This window comes from Natator depressus, chromosome 1, assembly GCF_965152275.1.
Source record: "Natator depressus isolate rNatDep1 chromosome 1, rNatDep2.hap1, whole genome shotgun sequence".
Classification (NCBI taxonomy): domain Eukaryota; kingdom Metazoa; phylum Chordata; order Testudines; family Cheloniidae; genus Natator; species Natator depressus.
In genome coordinates this window covers 273,359,863-273,386,843 of record NC_134234.1, presented here as the reverse complement: position 1 = coordinate 273,386,843, position 26,981 = coordinate 273,359,863, and the positions used below count along the sequence as shown (strand labels likewise).

The 26,981-nt window shown below is 43.0% G+C and overlaps 1 long non-coding RNA gene across 1 annotated transcript; it reads left to right on the top strand.

The window, feature by feature from the left end:
* Positions 1-7,969: 7,969 nt before the first annotated feature.
* On the top strand, positions 7,970-21,267 carry LOC141986607 (uncharacterized). Its single transcript, XR_012639333.1, has 3 exons — positions 7,970-8,725; positions 14,012-14,138; positions 21,166-21,267. It is a non-coding gene; the product is annotated as an uncharacterized LOC141986607 (long non-coding RNA).
* Positions 21,268-26,981: the final 5,714 nt, after the last annotated feature.

Here is a 26,981-nt window from a genome sequence, read left to right as displayed (position 1 = left end):
GTGTTTAAAAGACATATTTACCATCAGTGCCCCTTTTCTGGGCTGCACATTCTGATGTTTCAGCAACATGATGTGTTCAAATATCATGAATCATGCTAAGAAAAAAATGAGATTTAAAATATCATAACATTTAGGTCCCTTTTGTTTGCCTTCTGGGGTTTGAGCCGTTAGGTTGTATATTTTAAAGATTTTGTCCACAGCCATTAGACTGGAAACTTACTTTTAAAAAAAGTTGAGATTCTTATGTAATTACATGACTCCAGGAGCTGAAGCTTTAAGAAAATTACTAGATATCACAAGACTGAAGATAAAATTATAAGAGGTGGTGACACAGATTTTTCCTACATCAGACTCTAGTTTAATATGAATAATATTATTATTTGTTGTTCATGGGGTCTTACATGTACATAGCATTTTACAAGTACTTAAAAGACAGAGGGACAAATATAAATCTCAGATACACTGGTGTAAATCTGGATGATCTCTATAGACTTAAGGAATTATTCCAGATTTGTATTGGATCAACTTGAGATCAGACTCTGGAGTTTATAATCTAACTCACATAGAAAAATATGATATATGGATATGAGTCAACAGTGTGCCCTTGTTGCCAAGAAGGCTAATGGCATATTGGGCTGCATTAGTAGGAGCATTGCCAGCAAATCGAGGGAAATGATTATTCCCTGTTATTCAGCACTGGTGATGCCACATCTGGAGTACTGCGTACAGTTTTGGGCCCCCCACTACAGAAAGGATGTGGACAAATTGAAGAGAGTCCAGCAGAGGCAACAAAAATGATTAGGGGGCTGGGGCAAATGACTTACGAGGAGAGGTTGAGGGAACTGGGCTTATTTAGTCTGTAGAAGAGAACAGTGACGGGGGGATTTGATAGCGGCCTTCAACTACCTGAAGTGGGGTTCCAAAGAGGATGGAGCTAGGCTGTTCTCAGTGGTGGCAGATGACAGAACAAGGAGCAATGGTCTCAAGTTGCAGTGGGGGAGGTCTAGTTTGGATATTAGGAAAAACTATTTCACTAGGAGGGTGGTGAAGCACTGGAATGGGTTACCTAGGGAGGTGGTGGAATCTCCATCCTTAGAGGTTTTTAAGGCCCAGCTTGACAAAGCCCTGGCCGGGGTGATTTAGTTGGGGTTGGTCCTGCTTGGAGCACGGGCTTGGACTAGATGAGCTCCTGAGGTCTCTTCCAACCCTAATCTTCTATGATTCTACAGGAAAAAGAAGGGAGAAGATGAGGGAGATTAACACTGGCAGTCTTCATTAAATATCTGTGTTTTAAGGAAGGATTTGAAAGTGGGATCTTAACAGACAAAGAAGTGGGACATTTCAAACTAATGAATGGATATGTTTATCTGTATTAATTATACAAGTATATTAAATGTGTTGGATATAGGCTTTAACTGCAAGCCTAATCTCTCTTTATACAGCTGTTATTTACTAAATATGTTGTCCAGCTTGACTGTGAGAGGAAATGCAAGTACCTCTTTAATTTCCTAACATGCCCAGTTGGAGGGAGCAGCTCGTGGCTTGGCAGCTCCGTCCTCTTCTTTTTCGGCTTGCTTAGAGACAGAATGTGGGTATGTGTGACTTCACTGAGTTTACGTAGATTTCATGAATGTGAAAACCATGCTCAAATAAATAGGCATATGGGATGCAATGTCCTGGGAATATCTCCTCCAGATTCCTGATGGAGACTGTGGAATCAGTAAAAAGAGGGCCCTGGAAACTCTGTCCCAGGTTTTGCCCACTGTTTGTGAGGAGAGAATTTTGGTAGTAGTTCTAGCCAGTGTTGCATGAATTTTCACACAGGGCAAACATAAACAATTATCTCATAACTAACCTACCTCATTACGGAGTTGCCATGATTTAAGGAGATCCTCATGAACTTGGGACATAGCACAGAAGGTGGAAGTTGAGGATAGCTTATCTTCCCATTCCTCCCTTCTACTGTGGTTTCAGGACTGTGGTAGCTCCCATACCTGTTTTGCCCTTCCCCTATAAACGTAGCCATTGGAGGCAATGGCTATGGACTGTTGTCATAAGACTGAAATAACCTTTTGTAACCCTGGTACATTTCAGGCAACTGGGACCATGAAAAAAGAGCAGTCTCAGAGTAGCACTGAGTTACCAGGAGGGCTGCTGCAGTGTGTTACTCATGATGCTGTAGTAAAATGAGGAGGAAGGAGTTACACCCCAATGGGCTGGAAAGATCACTGTTCCCAGTATCCATCAGGAGCTGTCAAGCAGCTGGCTATGAGAGATGCTGGTTCACAGAAACAGCCAGAAAACTGGTTGTAAAACACCGGGCAAAAGTGGAAAAAATGTAATTGATTTTCCTCTTTCCCTCTCCCCCACCATTTAAAAAAAACCTAAATGTATACCAGTGTGCTCGGTGGTGTGGTGAAGGCACCTTGTACATATACCGTGTGTCTAAATGGCAATTATACACCCGCAGCCGGCCTATGACAGTTGACTTGAGCTCCCAGGGCTCAGGCTGTGGGGCTGTTTTATTGCAGTATCGACGTTTGGGTTTGGCCACAGCCTGAGCTCTGGGACCGTCCCACCTTGTATTCCCACCTGGAATACTTCAGGAGAAGTAGTAGAGTGGAGTAGAGATAGCAGAGGAGCAAGAACAGAAGGACATTCAAAACATGTCCTTAGTAGAGAAATAATTGAATCTCTTTCTATCTAAATACACAGGATTTTGATTGTGAAATTAAATGGATAGAACAGAAACGTCTTGGATATTCAAAAATAAAAAATGGAAGAAAGGGAAACAATGAGGTCGCACTCCAGTTCTGTTTGCAGTATAGATGGCATGGGGGTTCACTCTACTTGATTTCGATTTCTTTATACTGACAGCAGTTAGAACAGAACTTATGAGAATGCTCTTTTGGTGACCTAGTAAAGAAAACTTTTTTCCTTTTGTTAAAAGCGGCAGTGGTGTGGTTTTGTGGTTAAGGCATTGCACTGGAATATACTTCTGGCTCTGCCTCAGACTTCTTCTGTGATCGTGGGCAAGTCATCTTAACTCTCTGTGCCTCAGTGTTACAGCTGTAAAATGGAAATAATAATACTGCACTTCTCTTTTTCCCACTCTCTCTTTGTCTGTCTTGTCTATTTAGCATTTAAGTCCTCAGAGCAGGGACTGCCTCTTTCTGGCCATGAGCCAATGCCCATTAAAGTCAATGGAATGACTCACTGAGTTCATTGAGCACTGGATTAGGCCTTCTGAGTACAGGTACTGCCTTTAGTACACTGCCGTCCTGATCTCAGTTGAGGCCTCTGGTTCCTACTATAATTCAAATAATGAAAACAGTCCAGAATATTGGGACTGAAGATGCAAAATTAGTAACAACAATCACCACCTTTGTTTTATCTCAACAATGTTTTTTTAAATTTAAGAGCTAAATAGCACCTTCTACTTTTGTGAGTGGAAGAGCATGAGGTCCCAACTGCATTGCCTTTATGGGTCCAAGATTTGCATGGGGGGTATCCAATACAGGTTATCTGTGAAGCATTAAATTCAGCATTATTTGTACAGATTGATAAAAACAGACAAAATTAGCACCTATCACAGACCGTAGCAACCCATCATTACTGAAAACCATTTTCAAACATTAGGACAAAACCAGCAACAATCTTCATCTTGAAGATCAATCTACAGGGGCTAACTTTTGTTTGTTTGTTTTTGTTATGAACAGAGTGCCAAATACCTTGACTGGATCCTAAGTCTAGACATTCACATTGTCTGGCTTCTTATAGTCAAAGTCTCGTGGAGAAGATTTGAAGCTGGAGAGAGCAGCTAAAATCCTTGCCCCGATTTCTAATTGTGTTTGCCAACACATCAATGTCCTTGCCTCTTCCCTCTTTGAGATTAAGGCCTTGTCTACACTGCCACTTTACAGCGCTGCAACTTGCTTGCTCAGGGATGTGAAAAAACACAACCTGGAGTGCTGCAGTTTCAGCGCTGTAAAGTGGCTGTGTAGACAGTGCACTGGCAGCTACTCCCCTCGTGGGGGTGATTTTTTTACAGCGCTGGGAGAGCTCTCTCCCAGAGCTGGTGCCGCAACTAAACAGCCACGGTAAAGCGCTGCAGCAGTGCTGCCGAAGCAGCACTTTAACATTGCTAGAGAAGACATACCCATACATTTGTGCCTTCAAAATGAGTTCCAGACACAAATCAGGGTAATTGCAACTCCCCCTACTTACCAGATTGAGGAAAGCAAACCTTGTAGATTTGTGCCTTACAATTAGATTATGAGTGCAAATGTAAGCGGGGGAATAGTCCCAGTGTTGTGGGGAACTTTCCTGGCTTCTGCACTACCCCGGTGAAGTGGGCTAGTGAAAGGATCTGAGTCCTCGCTCCCACTTCCTTTACCCAGTGGCCTCCCTGCCCTTGAGGACTCTCCTTCTACTCTCCTGTCTGGCAGAGTCCTCGTAACCCCAACAAGGCTGGGCCCAGGATTCCAGGGGGGCTCGACCCCCAACCCTGCTGTGGTCACCTAGGACAGGGGCTAAGGTGTCCCTACTCCAGGGTACTCTCTCTGCACTGGGCACTTCTCTGACCCAGTGACCATTACATACAAGTTAAAGCAAATGCAAGTTATTTAATCAACAATAAATTTTAAAAAGAATAAGGAAAAATGGGAAAGGTTAAAGGAAACACATCACCCCGCTCTGTGGCAGGGAACATCACAGTGTCTCTGGAATGTCAGGGAAGTTCACAGTCTGTTCCTTGTAAGTCCCAGGCCTTCTTCTCAGGCCCTGGCTGTGCTGCAGGGATGCTGTGGATTGGACACTTGCTCTGGTGGTGGCCACACGCTCTCAGGCTGTAAGTGGTAGGACCCTTCTTCCCAGTGTCGCCCCCGCCTTGTCGGGGTTATGATCCAAGCCTGGCCTGCAGAGCCTCCTGGCTGAGGTGTCTCCCTGTGCTGGGCCCGCTGCCCAGGGTTCCCCTCGGTCTCGCCAGCTGCTCACCGCACCCAGCTCCAGACTGCTCCAGCCCCAGCTCCAGCTCCACTCTGTCTCTGCACTTGTGCTGCTGCTCTGCCTCCAGCTCCCTGGGCTGCTTCTTTGGCCCCTCTGGCTCTGCTTGTTGCAGCTCTGCTCCCAGGACAGGTCTGCTCTGCAGGCTGCTTCTGTGACTCTGCTCCCAGCACTGACCTGCTTCCTGGGCTGCTTTTCTGGCCCCTCTGGCTCTGGTTGCTGCAACTCTGCTCCCAGGACAGGCTCTGCTCTCTCTGGATCTGGCCCAACTTTCCTCCCCAGCTCAGCTTGGGCTCCTGCTTTCTCCTTAGCTCCGCCCCACTCTGTCTGACCCAGGCAAATCCAGCTCACACGGAGGATGGGACCTCCCTGGCCTCCTGACTCCCTGATTAGCCTGCCCGCCCTGACATTCAGGCTGACCTGGAGCATTGGCCTCTCCCCATTGTTCCTGGGGACTGTCAGTCTCAGGGTCCTGATTCCCATAGACCCTTCCCCTTTTAGTACTGAGAGCTAGCCAACGAAAACACCCCCACTGAATGTTAGTAAGGGGTCAACAGTCCCCTTACACAAATGTCACTTGTAAAATGGAGGTTGGCCTTCTGACAATTTTACCTCTAGATGATAATGGCATATCTCATCAACAGTCAGCCTCATCAACAGCTATCTTATCTAGGGTTTTATACTGCTGCCCATCTCTGCAGTATCTGAGCACCTTCCACCTCAAATCCATAACAATAGTGAAGTCTCTGGTCACAGAGGACATCATGGTGTCTCTGGCCCTTCTCTCTTTTCATGGTAAAAATTCTGCTTGGGGCAGGGTTTTGTTTTGGGTTGTTTTGGTAGGGGTTTAATGATAGAAGGGGACGGATATTGGGTTCCAAATCCTGGTCAGAGATTTTCCAAAACCTGAGGTTTTCATTTGGGCCCATATTCACATAATTGACTATTACAACCTCTTTGGGGCTTGTCTAGATGAAGAGTTAGTTAGTGCATGGCAACCTGAGGGTGAGGGTAGGGTTGGAAATCTATCCTGCACTAGCTTGCTGTGCATTAACTGTTCCTGTGGACCTTGCTACCACTCACAAAAAATTCCTTTGTGTTCATTGACCTACTTCACTTTGAACGGCAGCACGTCAGTGCTCACTAGGGAACTTTTACTGCATGGTAGCAGAGTCCCTTGGGACAGTTAGTGTGCAGCTGGCCAGTGCACTGTAGATTCACAGCCCAGCTTGCCTTGTGCTACCTGTTCATCCACACAAGCCATTACTGAAACTTAGGGACCGTGAGCTTGATCCTGCAAAGTGCTGGTCCAGAAAAGCACCTTTTGGTGCTTTTGGTCCTCATCCAGAAAAGCAGTAAAGCATGTGCATAATGCTAAGTATATGAGTAATCAATGAGACTACTAACATGATTTTGGCAATTAATTGATCTTTAAATATTCACGGTAAATAGGCCCAATGGCCTGTGATGGGATGTTAGATGGGGTGGGATCTGAGTTACTACAGAGAATTCTTTCTTGGGTATCTGGCTGGTGAATCTTGCCTATATGCTCAGGGTTCAGCTGATCGCCATATCTGGGGTCAGGAAGGAATTTTCCTCCAGGGCAGATTGGAAGAGGCTCTGGAGGTTTTTCGCCTTCCTCTGCAGCATGGGGCACAGGTCAGTAGCTGGAGGATTCTCTGCTCCTTGAAGTCTTTAAACCATGATTTGATGACTTCAATAGCTCAGACATAGGTGAGAGGTTTATCGCAGGAGTGGGTGGGTGAGATTGTGGCCTGCGTTTGTGCAGGAGGTCAGACTGGAGGATCATAACGGTACCTTCTGACCTTAATATCTATGAATCTATGTTCTTACGTGCATTGCTGGGGCAGATGCTCAGCACCTTGCAGGAACAAGCTCTATGTAAAATATATGTTTGTATTAAATAGCTGCTAAAACTCAATGGCCCTAATCCTGATTTCACTTACACTGCTAAGTAACTCTCAGTGTAACACTATTGGCTTCAATATTTACTGCTGGATATACCCTGTTTTAGGTAAATTTAGAACCAGGCCCAGAAATTGTTGAAGTTTTCTGCTAGCAAGCGCTAAAGTAGTCTACAATGACTTAGTTCATGAATGAATGTTGTATTGGAGAACCTGCATGCAATGTATTTCCCATGTCTGAATATGATAAATGAAGTAAAATGATGATTCTAACAAATCGAGACAATGTGTTGTTTAAAGGAATCCTGAAAAACAAGTCAAATCTACTGCAAGAAAATTAACAGTGTAGTTGTCTTATACTAGGCCAGAGTTTACATTTCGATACTGACACTGATGGGGAGATTTTTCAAGAATATCGAACACCACATTACAATATTTGTTTTGCCTGTGTTTGCCTGGTCCCATACGATCAACTGACAGTATCAACACAAAATTGTCCAGTTTTTATGGTGTCATTTATGTCATTCATTCTTGTTTTCTATATTGTTTTTCCTAAACTTATTCTTTTGCAATATACATTTTCATTTAGTGAAATTTAGACAGCCCTCAGTTTGAAAGCAATTCAATATGTAATTTCATTCAACTTAAAAATTAATTCAATATTTCAAGCAGGGTTTTCTCTTGTGCTTGCTCATTTGTTTTTTATAATGAATTCAATACTTAAACTGATTTACATTTGAAAGCAACCCAAATTCTAAGCTGATTTTGTTTTTAAAAATATAAATCTATTTAACTTTCAATGGTGACAAGGGCTCTTTCCCTGGGAATTTCAGTTCCTGCATTGAACATTTCCAGAGCAGGCAAAATACGTGATTTTTATCTTAGACATGTATCATTTCCTATAAAGCTTGTTGGATTATTTGTTGTCAATAAAGAATCCTATAAGTTTAACCCCTTTTTTGTGTTTCTGAATCATTCATGAACCAGCCATGATTTCTACAACCTTATTTTTTACTAATAACATTGTTCACCAAATAGATTATGCAAATAAATTTTAGACTATTACAGGCCTCCTCTATTAGAGGCGTCTCTGAATTTATTCAGGAATGTTCCAGATGGGAGAATCCTGAGTGCTGCAATGCAACCTTGGAGACTACAACTCCCATGATGCCTTGGAGAAGAAAGAGATTTCTGCTTCCAGGCATGAGGAGAACCTTGTTTTGGATTCAGAGGCAGCATGCAACGGGCTCCATTTTTGTGAGGAGCTGAGATCCTGGTCAGGGGACTGGAGATTGCTTTGTGGAGCTCTCTCCAAGCCAGAAGGTGCTACTGAGAAACTGCTGGGACTTGACCAAGCAGGGAATCAAGAAGGCTATTGTTGGGGGCTTCACTGGAAGCAGGGCTGAGACTGTTGTGGTGATTGGAACTGACTGAGGTTGGTATGCACTGAAGGCAGCAAGAGCAACCACCACATTTGTTATTTGGGGAAATGCTTTCAGGGAAACAGGGATAACAAAGAGACTTTAAGGGCTTTCCCTCAGTCTGAGAAGAGATGAAGTGGTCTTATTGGCTAATCAGGATCTACGGTTACTGACCTCTGGTTATAACTACTCTTGTCTTCAGAGAGGTCAAGACACTTGAAATGATCCCAACTTAGAATTGCTCTGCCCCTTATTGCCTTGGCTCAGGCTGGACTACTTTACTGGACCAACAGAGTGATGTCCTGGTTTCAGGATCTTCAAGTGTGCCCATGCAAGCATCTAGATCTCTGAAATATGAGGAGTGCATATTCAGAGGTGAGGTAAATGGTGCCAGTGTATATGGAAGTCGGTTTTCATTTACTACTGTAAACTGCATTTGTTAATTGATTTATTGAAGAGCCTCCTATTGATTCAAAGTGGCTGTGACATTTTAATTAATCTCAGTCTTATATCGTGTTTGCATAAATTGTTAAGTAAAGGTGTGCTAACTGTAGTCTAAGAGTGTATTGCTTGTATATTGGTACTTTTGGGTTAGAGGCATTGCATAGATTAGCTCAGGTTTATTTCTGGAAGCTCTCAAGGCATGCCAGTGAGCATGTACAGGCCAAGCAAGGTGGAGGTTCTGCCAAGATTCATTTCCTTTATAAGTAAAAGGGCAGCAGCAGAGCAGTGGATAGAGGATTCCCACCTATCCAACATCACCACTGGGATATTCAGAATCTCCTTTACTGTCAACAACATCAGGCATCTGGGCACACAGGTGAATGTTGCCTGCTCCCAAGTAATTCAGGAAGGAAATGAGGGGATTATGCTATTTTTTTCCTAACAGTTTGCTTTGATAATTTGCCCTTTGCGCTTCATGGTGTATGTCTGATTACTTGAATCACATCTGCCTCTTGATTGGATGGCTGAATATTTTACAACAAGAGCAAGATGAATATTTAATGATTATCCAAAGGCACTTTGGCCCAGATACTCAAATACCCAGACATTTAGGAGTCTGTCTGCCTCTTTAGGTACTTACGTCTGCCATTTTAGGCACCTCTGACATTTTCAAAACTGTCACTCAGCTGCCATCTGATCACAGAGTGCCTAAGTCTCTGCCAACTGGCATTCAGACAGCCACCTGAGCCCTGATGCTGCCCCAAAGCTAATGCACAGCTTGGAGCTGTGTCAGGTTGGAGCCTCAGAGGCCCTGAAGTGGGATCCTCAAATGAAGTGGCAGAATCTGTTCTCCACCAGTGGGGCCCAGTCCTGTAGGGGCATTCTCTGAGCATGCCTAAAACCTGATATCAGTCGGACACCATAGCAGAGGGCCAGATGCAGGCCGCTGTTGAGGGGGAGGACAACACCTACACAAAAGAAAGCCAGGGCACAGGGAAATGTAGGCTGAGCATGAGAGAGGTCTTGAGTGTGAATAAGAAATAGAGAGAGAGAGAGATACATGGTTTTGGCTGCTAGGGCATAGGCTACCTAAGTGGCTGACCTGGCTGAAGCACCTACCCCTAGGAGAGGGATTGCAACTGAGGTTCCTGAGCAGAGGGATGTATCTATCTCTAGTACATCAACCAGGCACCTAAGCCCCTCTCCTCTTCCTGCCCCTCTCTCTGGCATTTTATTCCTAGCTGGTTTAGGCAGCTCACTGCTCACCTTAGTGGCTTCTAAGATCCCTTTCTTAGGCATATAACTCTCCCCATGCATTGTATGGGAAGCCTGGTTGTCTAGCTCAGGACTGAGGATTCCACAAGGGGGCAGGCTACCTAGGGGTCAGGTGTTGCAACACTGAGCTGAGCAACACCTTAGTCCCTTTGAGGATCTGGGCCTTTGTGACTGGTGGGTTGTGCCTAAAAGCCATGCACCTACTGACAGAAGTGCATAGATAAGAACTCATTACTGAAACACACAATATAAATATCTCTTCACATGCTTTCATCTGGTTCAGGGGAACACTGATGGGGGAAAGGAAAGACAATGACCCTCCGTTTGGGAATTGGGGGTTTGTCTGCAGAGTCTTTTGAGGTTGCGGTAAGGATGAGGGGCAAAGAAGAAAAAGTGAGTTATAAACCATCTCCCCCCCTCCTCCCATCCTCAAAGTGACAGGCAGCAATGAATGGCCTTTTTGGTTACAGACACTTGCAAGTCAGTTTACAAAATTAATCTAGGGCTGTTCAGTATTCTCAATTGAGTGGTTAGAAAAGTTGAAATTGGTTGCTGGGCTATACATTTCTCCTGAAAAGGCAGCAGCTGAGTGTTGTGTTCTAAAGTTTAACACATTTGGCTGGGAGAAGTGAGTCATGGCTATAAAGTCTGCCTTGGAAAGAAAAGTTTGTAATCTCCTGGCTGGATGGAAACAAACAAGGACATCCTAGCAACTGCTGAAACCTGAACAACTAACAAGTTGGAAACACTAGTACCAAATGGCAGGTGAATACCGGACAGTTAATTAGATTTGTCATTTAACATTATTTAAGTCAGTTTACCTCCATATAACTTGTATAGCTTGTCTGTCATATTTTAAAGCTGTCATTAAGCCTGTCCCGGCACAAGATATTGCTGATTCTGCAGTCCTTATGCAGTTAGAACTCTCTCCTGAACTCAGTTGATGACTCGTGCAGGGTGTGATGTTACACCACATATTCTTTATAGAAATATGGTTATGATATGAATATCGCGTAACTAAGATATACTTTATGCCAGATGGCTCATGTAAGATATCATTGGAAAGGTTATGATTTACTGAATGTGATTATCCAATTTGTATGCATGTGTCATTTCTGTATCTGAAGTTAAGAGTATTGACTATGTAATTGACTTTGCAATTACAACTGTATGTGTACTTGGGGAAACGCCCACAAGACAGTAAGCAATCAGACTTAATGGGCCATTGGAAAAAGACAATGAGTCTTTGAAGATGTGGCTCTCACATCTCCCTGGAGTTCCTTCCTATGGACATTGCAAATAAACCTGGTTTCATAGTTGCTTTGACAGTGCAAGGTCAGGTGATAAGCTTACCTGATATAAAATACCACCATGGATACTGCTGGTACTTCTCCTCTGTAGTGGGATGGGGATCAAACAAAGGTTTCCCGCCTTAGATAAATCCTTTTTAAGGCTGGGGAGGGGGTTAATGTGGACTCTCCTCCATTGCCTACCCAAGAACAAAGACTGCTGAAAGTACCTGAAGAGAAAAAGGAACTAATCTGAGAGGAAAGGCAGGGGTGAGTCCAGATTGAGACAGGGGTCCAGTCTGTAAGAAGAAATAACTGGAAGTCTAAGCTACAGAAACTCAGCAACTTGCCTAAAACGATATTTAGGGTGAAAAATTATTTCTTGAAATCAGTCTCTTTAAAATCTTAAGCGTAGTATGCATTTTTTGTTTTATTTGCTTGGTAATCTGCTTTGTTCTGTTTGCTGTCCCTTACAATCACTTAAAATCTGTCTTTAGTAGTTAATAAGCTTATTTCTTGTTTATAACATAACCCAGTTTGTGCAATCCATATCTGGGGTGGGGTGGGGTGAAGAAGTTGTGCATAGCTTTCCTCACATTGAGGGAGCGGGAGGATTTTTATGAGCTTGCGGTATGCAGATCTTTCTATACAGTGCGAGAAAATATGCCTTTGAGTCTGCACTCCAAGGGAGGTGGGCACCTGAGTGCTGAGACAAATCCCTTAAACTGAGTCTTCCCAGAGCTGATCTCAGTGTCTGTATCTTTCTGCAGCTGGGTGTGGCCCTACCTGTGTGTGTGTTAGAGGAGGCATAAGAGCCTGGCTCAGCAAGACAGGATAAAATGGGCCCAGGCTGGCGGAACAGGCAGGCTCAGTGGTATCCCAGTACATCAGGTGGCACCTTAAAGGGGGACAACCCGTCATGCAGGGGATTACTCATGGCTTGGGCTCTAAAATATTGTACAGGAACAGACTCCTGTGCTCCAGGTCTCAGCACCATTTGGCTTAGTTGCCCTTCCATCTGAACAGAGGGGCAGCCAGGCCAAATCTCAGTGGAGTTGTAACGCTGGGCACCAGATCACAATGCCGCTAACAGGAGTTTGGCTTGGCTGCCCTTCCTTCAGTACAGAGAGGCAGCGGATTTTCAGTGGATGAGTCTGGCCGGAGCCATGCTGATTTAGTATTGGACCACTGCTTAAAATGTAGCCCGGGCTTGCCTCCTGCTCCCAGCTCGACAGCCTGTGGAACTTTGAGCAAGTGCAAAAACCTTTGGAGGAGGGTATTTGTCCCCCTACCCTCAACTGCCCTAATTGGAACCACTGGTGTATACTGTAGATTCTACGGGTTCTACTTGAATAGCCTTTACTTGCAGGCATAGTCTTTCTGAGTTCAATAGGACTACCCACATAAAAAAGGATTACTCAGAGTGTAAAGCTGCTGGGATTTGCCCCACATTCCCTATGAAACACTAAAATACTATACACTGAAATACTGATCCACCCTTCATGATGTTCATCTTCATTCAGCACTGGCCCAATCTTTCTTCCACTCACGTGTGTGAATTTTGCCATTGACTTCAATAGGAGCAGGACTGAGTCACCAAGTACTTTAGCACCTACTTCAGTCTATCCCTATCCAGCAAATTACTAAAGCACACACTCATCTGTAGCAATTTGCTGAATAAGATTAAGGTTAAGCATGTGCTTAAATGCTTTCCTAAATCAAGGCTTAAGCAAGCAACTACTAAATAAATGAATTGGATTTGAGAACTGCATGGTGTCTGCATGGAAGAATATTTTTTCATATTTAATGTAAAATGACTCATTTATAAAAGGAAATAACTACTTGATGCTGCAGCCGTTGATCTCAGCTTTTCCGCTGGCCTCAAATGGAGCAGTAGTAGGTTGTTAGTTATTATAAATACTTTATAGTTTCAACAGACTTATGTGATGTGGTCAAAACACATTAGTCCATTTGCTGAAATGCTGTTTCTGATTACTGCAGAAGCAACAAATGTCTTTAATCTGTCACTGTACAGAAAATTTATTTAAAAGGATGGAATCTACTAGAATTCTATTAGAATTCTTTGAGGGGGTCAACAAGCATGTGGACAAGGGGGATCCAGTGGATACAGTGTGCTTAGATTTTCAGAAAGCCTTTGACAAGGTCCCTCACCAAAGGCTCTTAAGCAAAGTAAGCTCTCATGGCATAAGAGGGAAGGTCATCTCATGGATTGGTAACTGATTCATGGATTCATAGATACTGAGGTCAGAAGGGACCATTATGATCATCTAGTCCGACCTCCTGCACAACTCAGGCCACAGAATCTCACCCACCCACTCCTGCGAAAAACTGGTTAAAAGATAGAAAAAAAAGGGTAGGACTAAATGATAAGTTTTCAGAATAGAGAGAGGAAAATGATTTGGAAAAGGGGGTAAATAGTGAGGTGGCAAAATTTGCAGATGATACAAAACTACTCAAGAAAGTTAAGTTCCAAGCAGACTGCGAAGAGCTATAAAAGGATCTTACAAAACTGGGTGACTGGGCAACAAAATGGCAGATGAACTGCAATGTTGATAAATGCAAAGTAATGCACATTGAAAAACATAATCCCAACTGTACGTATTGTGACAAAGCTCTGTCCTTGCCTCCATAGGTCCCGTGTTTCCTGGCAGATTTCGCGAGCCTCTGAGGCTCACTATGACCCTCCACGTAACCCTTCTTTCTCTAGAGACAAGGGTCACAGTCTACTGAGCCATTTTCATCATAAGCCAGCAAGGGAGGTGAGGAGAAAAGTTATCCTTCCTTGCACAGTCTCTGTTGTCTCCCAGTCTCAGTGATTAATCAGGGGGCAAAAGTGGGGGGGAGCCCAGGCCCACCCTCTACTCCACGCTCCAGCCCACGGACCCTAATAGTATCAGCTATGGTAGCTGACCTTTTAGAAACATGACGTACAATTCCCTGGGCTACTTCCCCCACAGCAGCCCTCACTTCCTCAGGCTCCACTTCACCCTTACCTGAGGGCCTCCTTCCTTGTGCTTGATATGGTGTGTACTACTCAGCCTCTCCAACAGTGCAACTTCCTCCCACAGCTCCTGACATGCACACCCACCTGACTGGCTGGGAGGCTTTTAACTAGTTTCAGCCAGCCCCTGATTGGCTTCAGGTGTCCCAATCAACCTAGCATTCTCCCTGCCTTCTGGAAAGTTCTTAATTGGCCCCAGGTGTCTTAATTGACCTAGAGCAGCTTCCATTTCGCTTAACCTGGTACCAGGGATTTGTTTAGCCTGGAGCTAATATATCTATCTCCCACTACTTTTCTATAGCCATCTGGCCTTGCCCGGTCACAATATAAAATGATGGGGTCTAAATTAGCTGTTACCACTCAAGAAGGAGATCTTGGAGTCATTGCAGATAGTTCTCTGAAAACATCCACTCAATGTGCAGTGGCAGTCCTAAAAGCGAACAGAATGTTGGGCATCATTAAGAAAGGGATAGCTAATAAGACAGAAAATATCACATTGCCTCGATATAAATCCATGGTTTGCCCACATCTTGAATACTGCATGCAGATGTGGTCTCAAAAAAGATATATTGGAATTGGAAAAGCTTCAGAAAAGGGCAACAAAAATGAGGAGCAGCTTCCATATGAGGAGAGATTAATAAAACTCGGACTTTTCAACTTGAAAAAGAGACAACTAATGGTGGGGGGATATGATAGAGATTTATAAAATCATGACTGGTGTGGAGAAAGTAAATAAGGAAGTGTTATTTACTCCTTCTCATAACACATGAACGAGGGGTCACAAAATGAAATTAATAGGGAGCAGGTCTAAAACAAACAAAACAAAGTATTTTTTCACACAATGCACAGTCAACTTGTAGAACTCTTTGCCAGAGGATGTTACTATTTTTTATTACAGTTTAAAAAGCCTTTTAAAGATTTATCAAAATATTTTACATCTTTTTTGGGGGGAGGGGTTACCGTATAATGGCCAACATGAAAAGGCACTACTGATTTTTGGACACCCCAATTTGTGGGTGCTCAGCTTGAGACACCTTAAAGGGTTTTTTGAGATAGTATTTAACACCCACCCTCTCAATGGCAGACCCCTTTAACTGATCTGAAGTTGGACACAAGAACTGAGACTCCCAAACTTACCAATCACTTTTGAAAATGTTAACCAATTACTTTTTCTAAATGGATAATAACATTAGAAAGTGTCTACACTCTTAAATTCTAGAATCTTCTACACTGAGTTCTAGGCTCTTTCTTTTACCATCATAAAATAATGCATACTAGCAATGTACTGATACTATGAGGAGAGAAACTCTATGCAGAGCTGTGGGTGAATATGTTCACCTGACTTGAATTCTAAGAACTATGACTCCTTTCTGCCACTCGTCTGTAAGTTCCTAAGTGTCTCCAACGTTGACTTCAATGGGACTATTCTTACGCTTAAAGTTATGCATGGGTATACATGCTGTGCTGGATTGGGGCTAGGTTAGTAAAGGGAAGTAGCAAGATTGTGGTGTTGAGGTTGTGCAGTTAGGATCTTAGTGGGGCCAGCAGAAAAGGCATTGGATGGGCAACTTGGATTCTTACCCCACCTCTACTTTTTGCTTGCTGGGTGATGCTGGGAAGTCATTTCATGTCTCTGTTTCCCCTCCTGTGCTTTGTCTATTTAAAATATAAGCTCTTTGGGACAGAAACTGTCTCTTATTATGTGTCTGTACAGTAGCTAGCACAACAGGGCCCTGATCTCAGTTGAGGTTTCTAAGTAATACAAATAATAATAATAATAATAGAGTAAGAAGGGGAGAGAGAGACTGAGGAGGGTGTAGATGGAGGGAAAGGTTGGCAAAAGGGTGGAAAGATAGAAGGATATTGGGGTGGGGAAAAAGACAATAGAAAGAGAGAGAGAGAGAGAGAGAGAGAGAGAGAGATTGTTGTGGCTAAGAAGATAAAAGATGGAGGAAGGAACTCAAAGAGCATAGGGAAGAAAGGAGACCAAATAATGTGGGCAAATGAAGGGATGAAGGTAAAGAGGTGAAGAAGAATGAACACTGAAATGAAAGAGGAAAAGATAGATATACAACAGAAAGAAAAATTGGGAAAAGGGGAAAAGAGAAGATAAAAATAAGTGAGAGAAACAACTTTTTAAAATCCATTTAATAAATTTCAAAGTGATGGTAAAATACACATGAATAATACTCCTACACCAAAATTCAATATGAAGCAGGTATTTCCCTAAAGGAGTATACTACCTTCCATCTCTGCCAGGGAAAACTTCCATTCTGACTCATAAAATAGATTTCTGAGGAGTAATCCTCCCCACCCCCTTTTTCCTTTGGAATATATCAGGTCATAGTGAAAAGCCCATATTTCCCCATGGAAGATACCCCTGGGTGAGAACACAATGGTATGCCCCCAAAAAGGCTTACTTCATTCCCTCAATGTTTTGTGGACTGTCCAAAAGATATTGTCCAGGCCACTTGCACCTGTCAGTGTGGCCCTGTGGGTGGCAGGGTGGATTGTCAGACAGCCTACTCTGCTCAGCTTCAAATGGTAATAAAATGAGAGCATTACTTCCTTGAAACATTGTGTCTAGTTTTTTCCTTATTAGTGTAGCTCTCACTCCTTCTTTTTATTATTTTAGAGTTTGATTTGTTCCCTGGGAAGTTGCTAGAACTACTGAGGTGCTCCTTGTTACCTTCTTTTCATGTCTTGCTACTCATTTCAAAGTGCTAGCCTGAAATTTTTGCACTGAGCTTCTTGCCACATATAAATGGATCTGAAAGCAATGTTTTAATTAAAATCTGCTTTTATGAGCCAACTGTTTCCATTTAATTTTGGTGGCAGCTGGCATTACTTGTGACACTGACAGTATGGGAGCAAGATGTCAGAGAAAGAAAATTGGTTGCTCTTCTTTTTTTATGCCAGTCTAACACGCTGACGAATAAATCCAGTGTTTAAAAATTAAACTATTAAACATTTACTGTTCCTCATCTGGCTGTTAAACAAGAACTAAAGAAGGACAGAAATGCATTTTCAGTCTTCGATTTTGGATGTTAGTGCCACTAATCACAAATGTTGTACCTTTCAGCTAAATAGCCGCTGACAAGAATGTGCTCAAAATGTAATTTTTAACTACGTTTTCTTCTCACATATATTTCACAGGATTGATGTGTTGACAAAGGCTTCACACCCTGCAGATGTTCAGAACACTGCCTGAGGAAGTTGCCTGCACTTTACTGGACACAATTAATATAGTTTACATTATTCACTGCCTGCCACAGTAGGGCCCAAACTGGTTGAGCCCTTTAAGCCCTGCCACAATTTATATAATAGTGCTAATTTTTAAAAAACAAAGGGCCAGTCACCATGGTATCTAATCTGCAAATATATGTGATTGTATGAACTGATTTTCTAGTTAATAAGAGATAGAGTCTACATTTAAACAATTGTGAAAACAACATAATGTAACCTTATCCCTCCCTTCTAAATAGCATTATTACTGAAATTGAATGGCCTAATCTAGTTACACTGCAGGGAGGCAGTACAGAGCTTTATGCCTACATGTACATTTTTTCCCAGTTGCATTGTTCTTGTTGTGGAGTCTGATTTGTATTACCTCCACAAAGCTATTTCTTAGTAATGGAACCATATGGTACTCTGATTGCTTGACAGCCATTATTTGCCAGTGGGAGAACAGGGCTTTGCAAAATTACTGTATGGTGCCCCTCTCCCACAATAAAAAAACAACATATTGTGACTACAAAAACCCTTCTGCTTTGCTTGGGCCTCTACTCAGAATGTCCAGGGTTTTTACCTACAGAATGTCCAAACTTTTTAGCTACAACAAAGAAATCACATCAAATTTCCTCTCACTTGAGCGGACAGCAAAACTCAAAAAGAGAAGGAAATAAACACTAAACATAAAGACATGAGACTGTACAACTGCTGAGGGAAAAAAAAAACTGTTGCTCTTTTTAATATTACATTTTAAAAACCAACAGCTTGTGATTCTTTTCCCACTTTACAAGTTGATTTTGCTCTTGGAGAGATAGAAGGGAAGATGATTTGGGAAAGGAGGAAACAGAGACAAAGAAGGGCCAGAAACTGAAACTGCGATATGTGATGGACAGGAATGCCCATAGTATGCCAAATGACACTCAGCTCCAGAACTCATTCTCCATCAGTAAAACCTCTACTACCACCAACATATCCAAGTGCCTAGAAAAAATATGGATGATGAATTAGATGGATAAAATGTAACTAGATCAGTCACTCTGAACCCCAGGAGGATAGAAGTGATGATGATAGGAAGTAGGAAACACTCTGAAAATCTAGCTCGAACACTGATCTTGCTATCAACAAAGGGCATCGATCCAATGACCCATTGTCAAATTTGTTAAATGACTTGGGATCATACTTGAGTCCAGACTGGTCCTGACACACAGATGGCCACACTGGGAAGAAATACTTTCAAACTCAGTCTCTCTCCTCCCCACCCCACCCTATCCCACTCCATCCCCCAAAAAACTATACCCATGAAAGGTACAAAACAAAAAATCTTCTTCCCTGGGTTTAAGGAGTTATCTAATCACTGACATATGCAGAACAAGCCCATATGTGCATTTTTGGTTTATGGCTCTTCAGGACAGGGAAAGACAATGGAGCAAATAATTAAGCAATCAATTTGCAAACACCTAGAAGATAATAAGGTGATAAGTAAGAGTCATCATGGATTTGTCAAGAACAAATAGGGTCAAACCAACCTAGTAGCTGACTTTGACAGCGTAACAAGCCTTGTGGATGGGGGGAAGTGGTAGATGTGGTATATCTTGACTTTAGTAAGGCTTTTGATACTGTCTCATATGACCTTCTCATAAACAAACTAGGTTCACAGTCAAGCGGGAAGGGCATATCGAGTGGGGTCCCACAGAGATCAATTCTGGGTCCAGTTCTGTTCAACTTTGTCATCAGCGATTTAGCTGTCCCTGACTTTTACTAAAAATATCCATGACAAAATGGGGAGCATGGGCAAATGTGGGCTGGCTGGGAACTCCAGGGTCCTGCTCTGCTGGTGGCTTCAAGCTGCAGGGGTTCCCCCTGCTGGGAGCAGCGGGGACACCCCCTGCCGCCCGTGATGGCGGGAGTTGTGGGGAACCCTCCTGCCACCTGCAGTTGCCTGGAGCTGCAGGGGGTCCACCTGGTGGAGACTCTGCATCTTTCAGCCCATGTTGGCTGAAGTCATGGAGGTCTTTGGCAGTCACGGAGGTCTGACTTCCGTGACCTCTGTGAGTAAATCGCAGTCTTACTTATGAGGGATGAGTGGAAAAAAATGGGTTTGTTTGGTCTGGAGAAGAGAACGCTAAGAGGGGACATGATAATAGTTTTCAAATACATAATAGGTTATTACAGGAGGAGGGAGAAAAATTGTTCTCATTAACCTCTCAGGATAGGACAAGAAGCAATGGTCTTAAATTGCAGCAAGGTTTAAATTGGACATTAAGAAAAACTTCCTAACTGTCAGGATAGTTAAGCAGTGGAATAAATTGCCTAGGGAGGTTGTGGAATCTACATCATTGGAGATTTTTTTAGAGCAGGTTAACAAACACCTGTCAGGGATGGTCTAGATCGGGGATTGGTAACCTTTGGCACACAGCCCCCCAGGGTAAGCCCCCTGGTGGGCCGGGCCAGTTTGTTTACCCGCCGTGTCTGCAGTTTCGGCCAATCACAGCTCCCACTGGCCGTGGTTCGCCGTTCCAGGCCAATGGGGGTTGCGGGAAGCAGCGCAGGCCGAGGGATGTGCTGGCCACTGCTTCCCGCAGCCCCCATTGGCCTGGAAGTAATATGGTGCATATAATATGGTTATTGTTGTTGCTGTGCATTCTGAGCAATGGAGGGGCTTGTTCTGACGTAGCACAATGGAATAGGGTGAGAATCAGTAATTGCTTCTACTGTGATGTCTCTTGTGTATACACTGTGCTGTGGTGGCTTTTCCATTTCTAGTACCCCACAAATCAGGTCATCGAGCAATGGTAATTTTTCAGGACATCGTATTCTTTGGAGTAAGCTGCAATTCAAAATTCTAGCCTCATTCTCTCGATAATAAGAAAATTCATATGAGTAGGGAGGGGAATATATTAGTATTCTGAGTGGCTTTGTGTAGAATGACTAATCTGCTTTAGCAGGTACCTTTATGATTTTAGGATAGCAGCACACATCTTAAATATGTCTTTCTGCAGAAAAAAAAAATTGTTGTAGACTTCCAGCTGATGTGTTCTTTTAGTTATTTGAGCCTATTTAAGTTCTAAGCTTATACTGAATTAGAATTGTTTGCAGAAATTGAGTTTTAATTAGGACATACTGTCTTTTGTAAGAAGATTGGCTGATTTCTTTTTAATAAAATGCATTCACCAGATATTGTCTGTCTAAACAAACATTCCAGGATGATACTCATGTGACTTCCTTGTCTTTCTAGAGGGGACTGTGTTATGATGTCATGAATTACTTAAATAGCTGCTGCTTCTTGAAATCTAAATTCAAATGCTATTTGGATCAGAATGGCAATCTGCAGAATATCATTTGGATCAGCTTATAATGAAATGTAAATTATACTACAATGCAACTGTTCACATGCTTTTTTTAGCAATGTAAAAGGCTGAAGAGAAATCATCAAAGAGAGGGTTAATTACAATCAAATTAAATGACTAGGTTAGAATTGTGATGCAGAACTATGGAAAACTGACTGTTTTGCCTTTGTGGTGATAGTTTTTTATCTCTGTGTATGTGTTAACCAGGCATATCTTGAACATTCCTACATCCTGATTTGTGAACCAAACACAGGCTGGAGAGAGAATAATACTTGCCTTTGCAATCTGTGAAGGAAGTGGTTTGGCTGAAGAAGAAAGGAAAGTCGCTTATGTGGTATCAGGTGTGCATTACCTGCAAACTATACATCCTCAAATTCAAACTTTAGGACTGTTGCCAAAGCCAGGCCAATGAGATAGAGCATTCTGGGTATTGCCAGGCAAGTGAGCACTTCAGGCAAATCTTTTCAGTATAGTTTGCAAGCCAGAACTGTGGAAGTAATTAGTCTGCTCTTCATGGTACATTTTCCCATATAGCTTTTGAATGGTTACACATCCAAAGCTTTTCTTTCTTTAATTTTCTCTTCTATTAAATTTTCATATATCTACAAGGGAGCTTTACACCAAAGGGAATGTGTGGCTACAAAAGAAGGTTAACGCAAACCAAATTTGAGAAATGAAAAACACACACAGATCCATACGGACAAGGCTCCCGGTAAACATCGGCAATGAAAGAGAGAAACTTTACAGGGATATACACTAAACAAACACCCCTTTTTCTTTTAGGCATGCCAGTGTCAATAGTCTTGGTGTTACTTCATATCACAACACTGAAGAATGAATACACAAAGTTACAGCTGGTAACTTTCAGGTTGGCGTTGCATATGCCTTTTTTTCCAAACATCAACTTCAGGGCTTATTTTGCTGCCCTAAATATGTTTTTGTTATTTGCAGTATCAACTCTTTGGAAGACTATGTTTCCAGATAGCAGCTAAGGTTACATCGGTAACAAGTAACAAATGATTTGTTTAAGTCAAAATTGTAAACTGAGGTTCTCCTTTTCCACTTTGACATTGGATGTATGACTTCCACCAAGGAAAAATTTTAATTGGATTTCTCTTTATGTTTCCCATGGCTTCTTTTCACAGATAAATAACCAAGCTCAGAAATCTGCACAACACTTCTGCCGATGTAAGCAGTGTCAGGATGAGCTCCACCCTGACATCTGGTGATGAGGTGTGGCAAGTTGTGGAAAAGAACTTCAGGGGCTGATCTCATTTGCATAGGCACACCCACCCCGCCTAGAATGAGGCCATAGCTGCCCAAATGGTCACTTTGGGTGCTGTGGGATCCCCAGTGTCTCTGTTATTGGGGCAGGAAGAATAAATTGTTATTACCCTGATTATGGGAACTGTGCTTGGAACTGTACTTGGCCTTTTGTTATGATGGAGGGACTCACCATCAACTAAGTAGCACTCGCTAGGCAAGGGTCATGGGTTCCAAAACTCTGTGCATTGAGAGAGGCTGGGGACAAGTATTAATACTTGGTGGCATGGGTGAGGGCCTTACATGCTAATTGCACTTCCTTCTCTTTCCACTGTGGAATATCAGAGCTAATTTTGATTCCATTAGGAGTCTAGTTACAGGCTGCTGAGCTCACTTTGGGCTAATGGTGCACCAGCACTGAGGCTTCCCTACTACAAGCTGAATTCACCAAAGAGCTGAACTGACTAAGAGCTGAAATCACTGAGCATTGTGTTAAGTAGTAGGGGAGCCTGAAGATATATTGTGGAGCAGTTTGTGGGACAGCTGGAGTGCCTTGTGGACAGGCTGGTGGAGCAGTTCATAGGACGGCGGGAGCTGCTTGTGGGACGCGGAGCAGTTTGTGGACCGGCTGGTGGAGCAGTTTGTGGGACGGCGGGAGCTGCTTGCGGGGAGCAGAGCGGAGCGGAGCGAAGCAGTTCGTGGGGCGGCTGCTGGAGTGGAGCGAAGGCCTATGGAGCTGTGGGGCGGTCAGCTTCAGATCATGTAAGGTGCCCCTTACCTCTCTTCCCCCCGCCCCATCTCCACCCAGGTTGGGAGGTAAAGCTCTGCAGATAAACTTTCGAACTCTGGGGCTGTCCTGACCAGGGACAGAGACTTTTGGGTCATTGGACTTTTGGGACTTTGGGTGATTTCGGGTTGCTGGACTCAAGAACCAAAGGGAAAGGGCATGCCCCAATTTGCTTGGGGTGGGTTTTTTGCTCATGGGTTGTGTTACGAATCCTGTTGGTGGTGTTTCACCAACATAATGCCACATTGTTTCTCTCTGTTATTAAAAGGCTTTTTGCTACACTCAGACTATGTGCTTGCGAGAGGGGAAGTATTGCCTCTTGGAGGCGCCCAGCGGGGGGTGGTATATATTTGTCCCAGGTCACTGGGTGGGGGCTCGAGCCGATTTGCATTGTGTTATTGGAATGAATCCCCTAGATATTGAACCCGGCCCTTGTTGCTGCCAACTCTGACAGGCAGAAGGGTTACACCTACAATGGTTCAGTGAAAACACTCAGTTGTTTGGCGACAATTATTAGCACAGAAGAATGCTACAGATCTATGTCTTACCTAACATGAGCATCTGTGTTTTTTTATTATTATTATTGTTGTTGTTTTTCCTTTATACTACACCACTACAACAGGAGGAAAAAACCTATATTTGAAAAATAGACATATAGTTATTCATTCTTACACCTTCTGAAAGAGAAAATTGAACAGCCAGCATTGCTGGTAGCTCAAAGGTAATTTTTCAAACATTCATTTCTTATTCTTGCTTATAACCCAACATGGGCTTGAAATTACCCAACTTGCTCCCTTATAAAACTTTTTGCATTCATTGCATGTGGAGTCTGATTTCTTCCTGTAGAGTTTTTTCATAGACATTGGGCTGCCTGTATTGATTTAAAAATAAATAAATAAATAAATAATATTCAAGCATTTCTTTTGAGGGAAAGAAAGAGAGAATGATATGGACTTTACAGACAGTGGTAAGTTTTTGTCCCTCCCACCTTGAGTGTCCTTTTAACTTTCAGGTAATTACTGACTTTGGACTATAGTCTCCCCTCTGCCACACACAACAGATTTCAGAAAAAAAGTGGTCATTGATTCAGAAAGGGGCCTTAAGTATTCTACTTAGTGAGTGGAATGTCTGACCAGGCTGCCTGATTCCTCACTACCACCTCTTGAACATTGGAAGCCCCTCAGTGTGAGCACCACACAATTTGTACTCTGTGAGATTTGGAGATGGGAGTTGTTAAAACTGGAGTAAGCTGCTCTATATGCCATGTATGGTACTCAGATCAGCATATATATATCAAGGATGGAATCCATACACCTATGTGGAAACTCATACTGCTCTTACCTGCATGATTACCACTATGACTTCTATCTCCTCTCCTCCTCCTGGTCCATCACACAGAGGGACAGTGGAATGGTGGTGAGAGAGGCAGTGTCAGCTCTGCTCGTGAATGAACCATGATGCAGGGAGTAGTGCAGAAGTGGCTGTCGGGGGTCCATGGGTTGCATGGATTGAAGACGTCACAACTCCCTGTGAAAGCTCCCATCTCTTGGGGGAAAATGTAGTAGGAGCCCCATGAAGTGAACCTTATGGAGTTTTTTTGAGCACTTTAACAACAGATTACCACTTAAGAGCGCATTGTCCATGGGAGGGGAAATTGCAGCTGTACAGCCTTTTCATCTTTGATTACAGCGGAGTATTTTTTGTATGAAATTCCACCAATTTTTTCCCCTCAGACTTACCTATGGTTCTTATACTATACAGCACATACATGTTTAAGAAAAGCATTTCTGCACACGCAGCAGAGATCAGTACAGGTGAGCCAGCCAGATTCTCCTCCATATAAATGAAGCAGTTGTTAATAGGGAGTCTTTTGTCTGGCTATGCTGAAAGAAGGACAGGAGACATTTGACATGGATTTAATCAGGCCTCAACTTTATTATTAGATGTCTGGGACTACCTGGCAGATAACAGCGTACAGTGCAGGTAACCCCATGTTTATTCCGTAATTACCCGGGAGGCTTTTACCAGCTCCCCCTCTTTTTCCCTCCAGATCCCTCCAGCCAATCCATTGCTGGGACCTTACCATTCACCCGCCTTCGTAGGGGGGCTAAGGTGGGCTATAAGAATGGGGGATTGGCTCCCTGCCATACCAATCATAGGAGTCTCTGACCGCCCCCCATTCATTCCTTTAAGGAACACCTCTTTTTAAGTCCTTTTCTAGGCCATTTATCTGGACACTGTATACCTCACCTATGGAGTACCTGCACTGGACATCCGCCCTACACTTAAATTATGAGTTGCAACATACAGCCTACCGCCCGTCATGCCATGCATGAACAAAGCCCTTCCTGAACCCGCTGTAGGGAAGGCAAAAAAAAACCCCCAAAACCCCAACTGCACCCAAGCCAATATGGCGGTAGGGGGAAAATTCCTTCCCAGGCCCCCTAAAGAAAGGGCAGCTAGTATAATGCCCACAGCAGGTGTTGACCAAACCTGGTATTTTACCACCTAAAGGGCAGGGCGGGTGGGTCCTGCCTCAGCCTGCTCCGTGTAAAAGGGAGGCTTCAGGAGCAGAGCTGCCCCTTTTAATCCCTGCATTCCTACAGGGTGAGTCAGTGACCATGCTGACCCATTGCCGTAGTTTTCATCTCCCCTCGCCCCCAGCCACAAAGCACTCTTCCCTTCATTCCGCCAGCCAGCTAAATACCCCCTTGCTTAAAGATTCAGGGCAGTCATTAGCAGTGGTCCTTGGTCTGCTAGAGCCTAGATTTCTTAATTTTCAAGGCATGCTTCCAATTCTGTCTTCTCTTTCAGCTTTTGGGAGAAGGCGGGCTGAGTTTGGAAGGGGCTGGTGGATGTTCTTTTATGTATTGGAAGTTCTTTGTATTAATATTGTGTTATGTATTTTAATGTATAGCAGAGGCACTTATAGCATAGATTGGGTGTCCAATGGTATTTTAAAAATAAAATAAAATAAATAAATAAATAAATGTACAACTTAATTTTGCCTTGTTTATTTCTGTTTTCCTCCCAAAACTGTATGGATGAGTTATCTTTTCAGGAAACAAACCAAACTAAAAGGAAATAAGGCACGTGTCTCAACAAAATTAAGTTCATTGCTCATAGATTCCTTTGGAGACTATTTCACTGTAAAGATTTATGCAAATATTTCTGTCCTTCCGTAGGGCACACCCAAACTATGATGATATATTTTAAAAAAATAGCATGATGTGTTTGATGCTGGATTTGTGCCAGCTCTCAGTGCGGATTATGGTTGTAGATCTGTTTTGACCATTACGCAGCAAATAGTAACATCTGGAAATTTGAAGTTCAAAGGTCATTTTCCTCATAAAGCTGAACAAGTATGATTCATAACAACCTGATTTTGACCTTCAGTTTAACAGAGTCCTGCTGCTGCAAACACTGTATTGTAAAATATGTCTGTTTTTTTTTCTTTGACTTGGTTTTATTTTGTTTTAGTTGAATTATTTAAACAGCTGATGTAGAATGGGAAATCTGCAAATGTTCCTTCCCCGCATTTAAATGTAAAAGGTAGATTGTTGGGTCTTGCACACTAGCACAAGATATGATAAGCTCTGTGTTGTAAAAAGGAAAAAAAGTTCCTGTCATTTATGGTAGCATAAAGTCCCTTTGACTAGTTGCAAATTACTAATATTCTGGAATTATTTTTGTCTCTTCATTTGCCAACTAGTTCGTGTTTATATTTTCCTGGGGCTTACATACTGCGCTGATGGGCAGCACTATAAAACCAAAATTAGCATTTGTTAATGCAGGGACTTTGATTATACACTTGGGACATAAAGGATATGTATAGAAGTAAATCCTCTCCTTATTCTCCTACGCAGCTGGGTTAGCTGTGTGCAAATCCTGTCTGTGTGCTCAGTGCACTCTCCACTCCCAGAAACAAAGATTCAAGAGTTTGGAAGTGTAGCATGGCTCTGCCTCCACATAG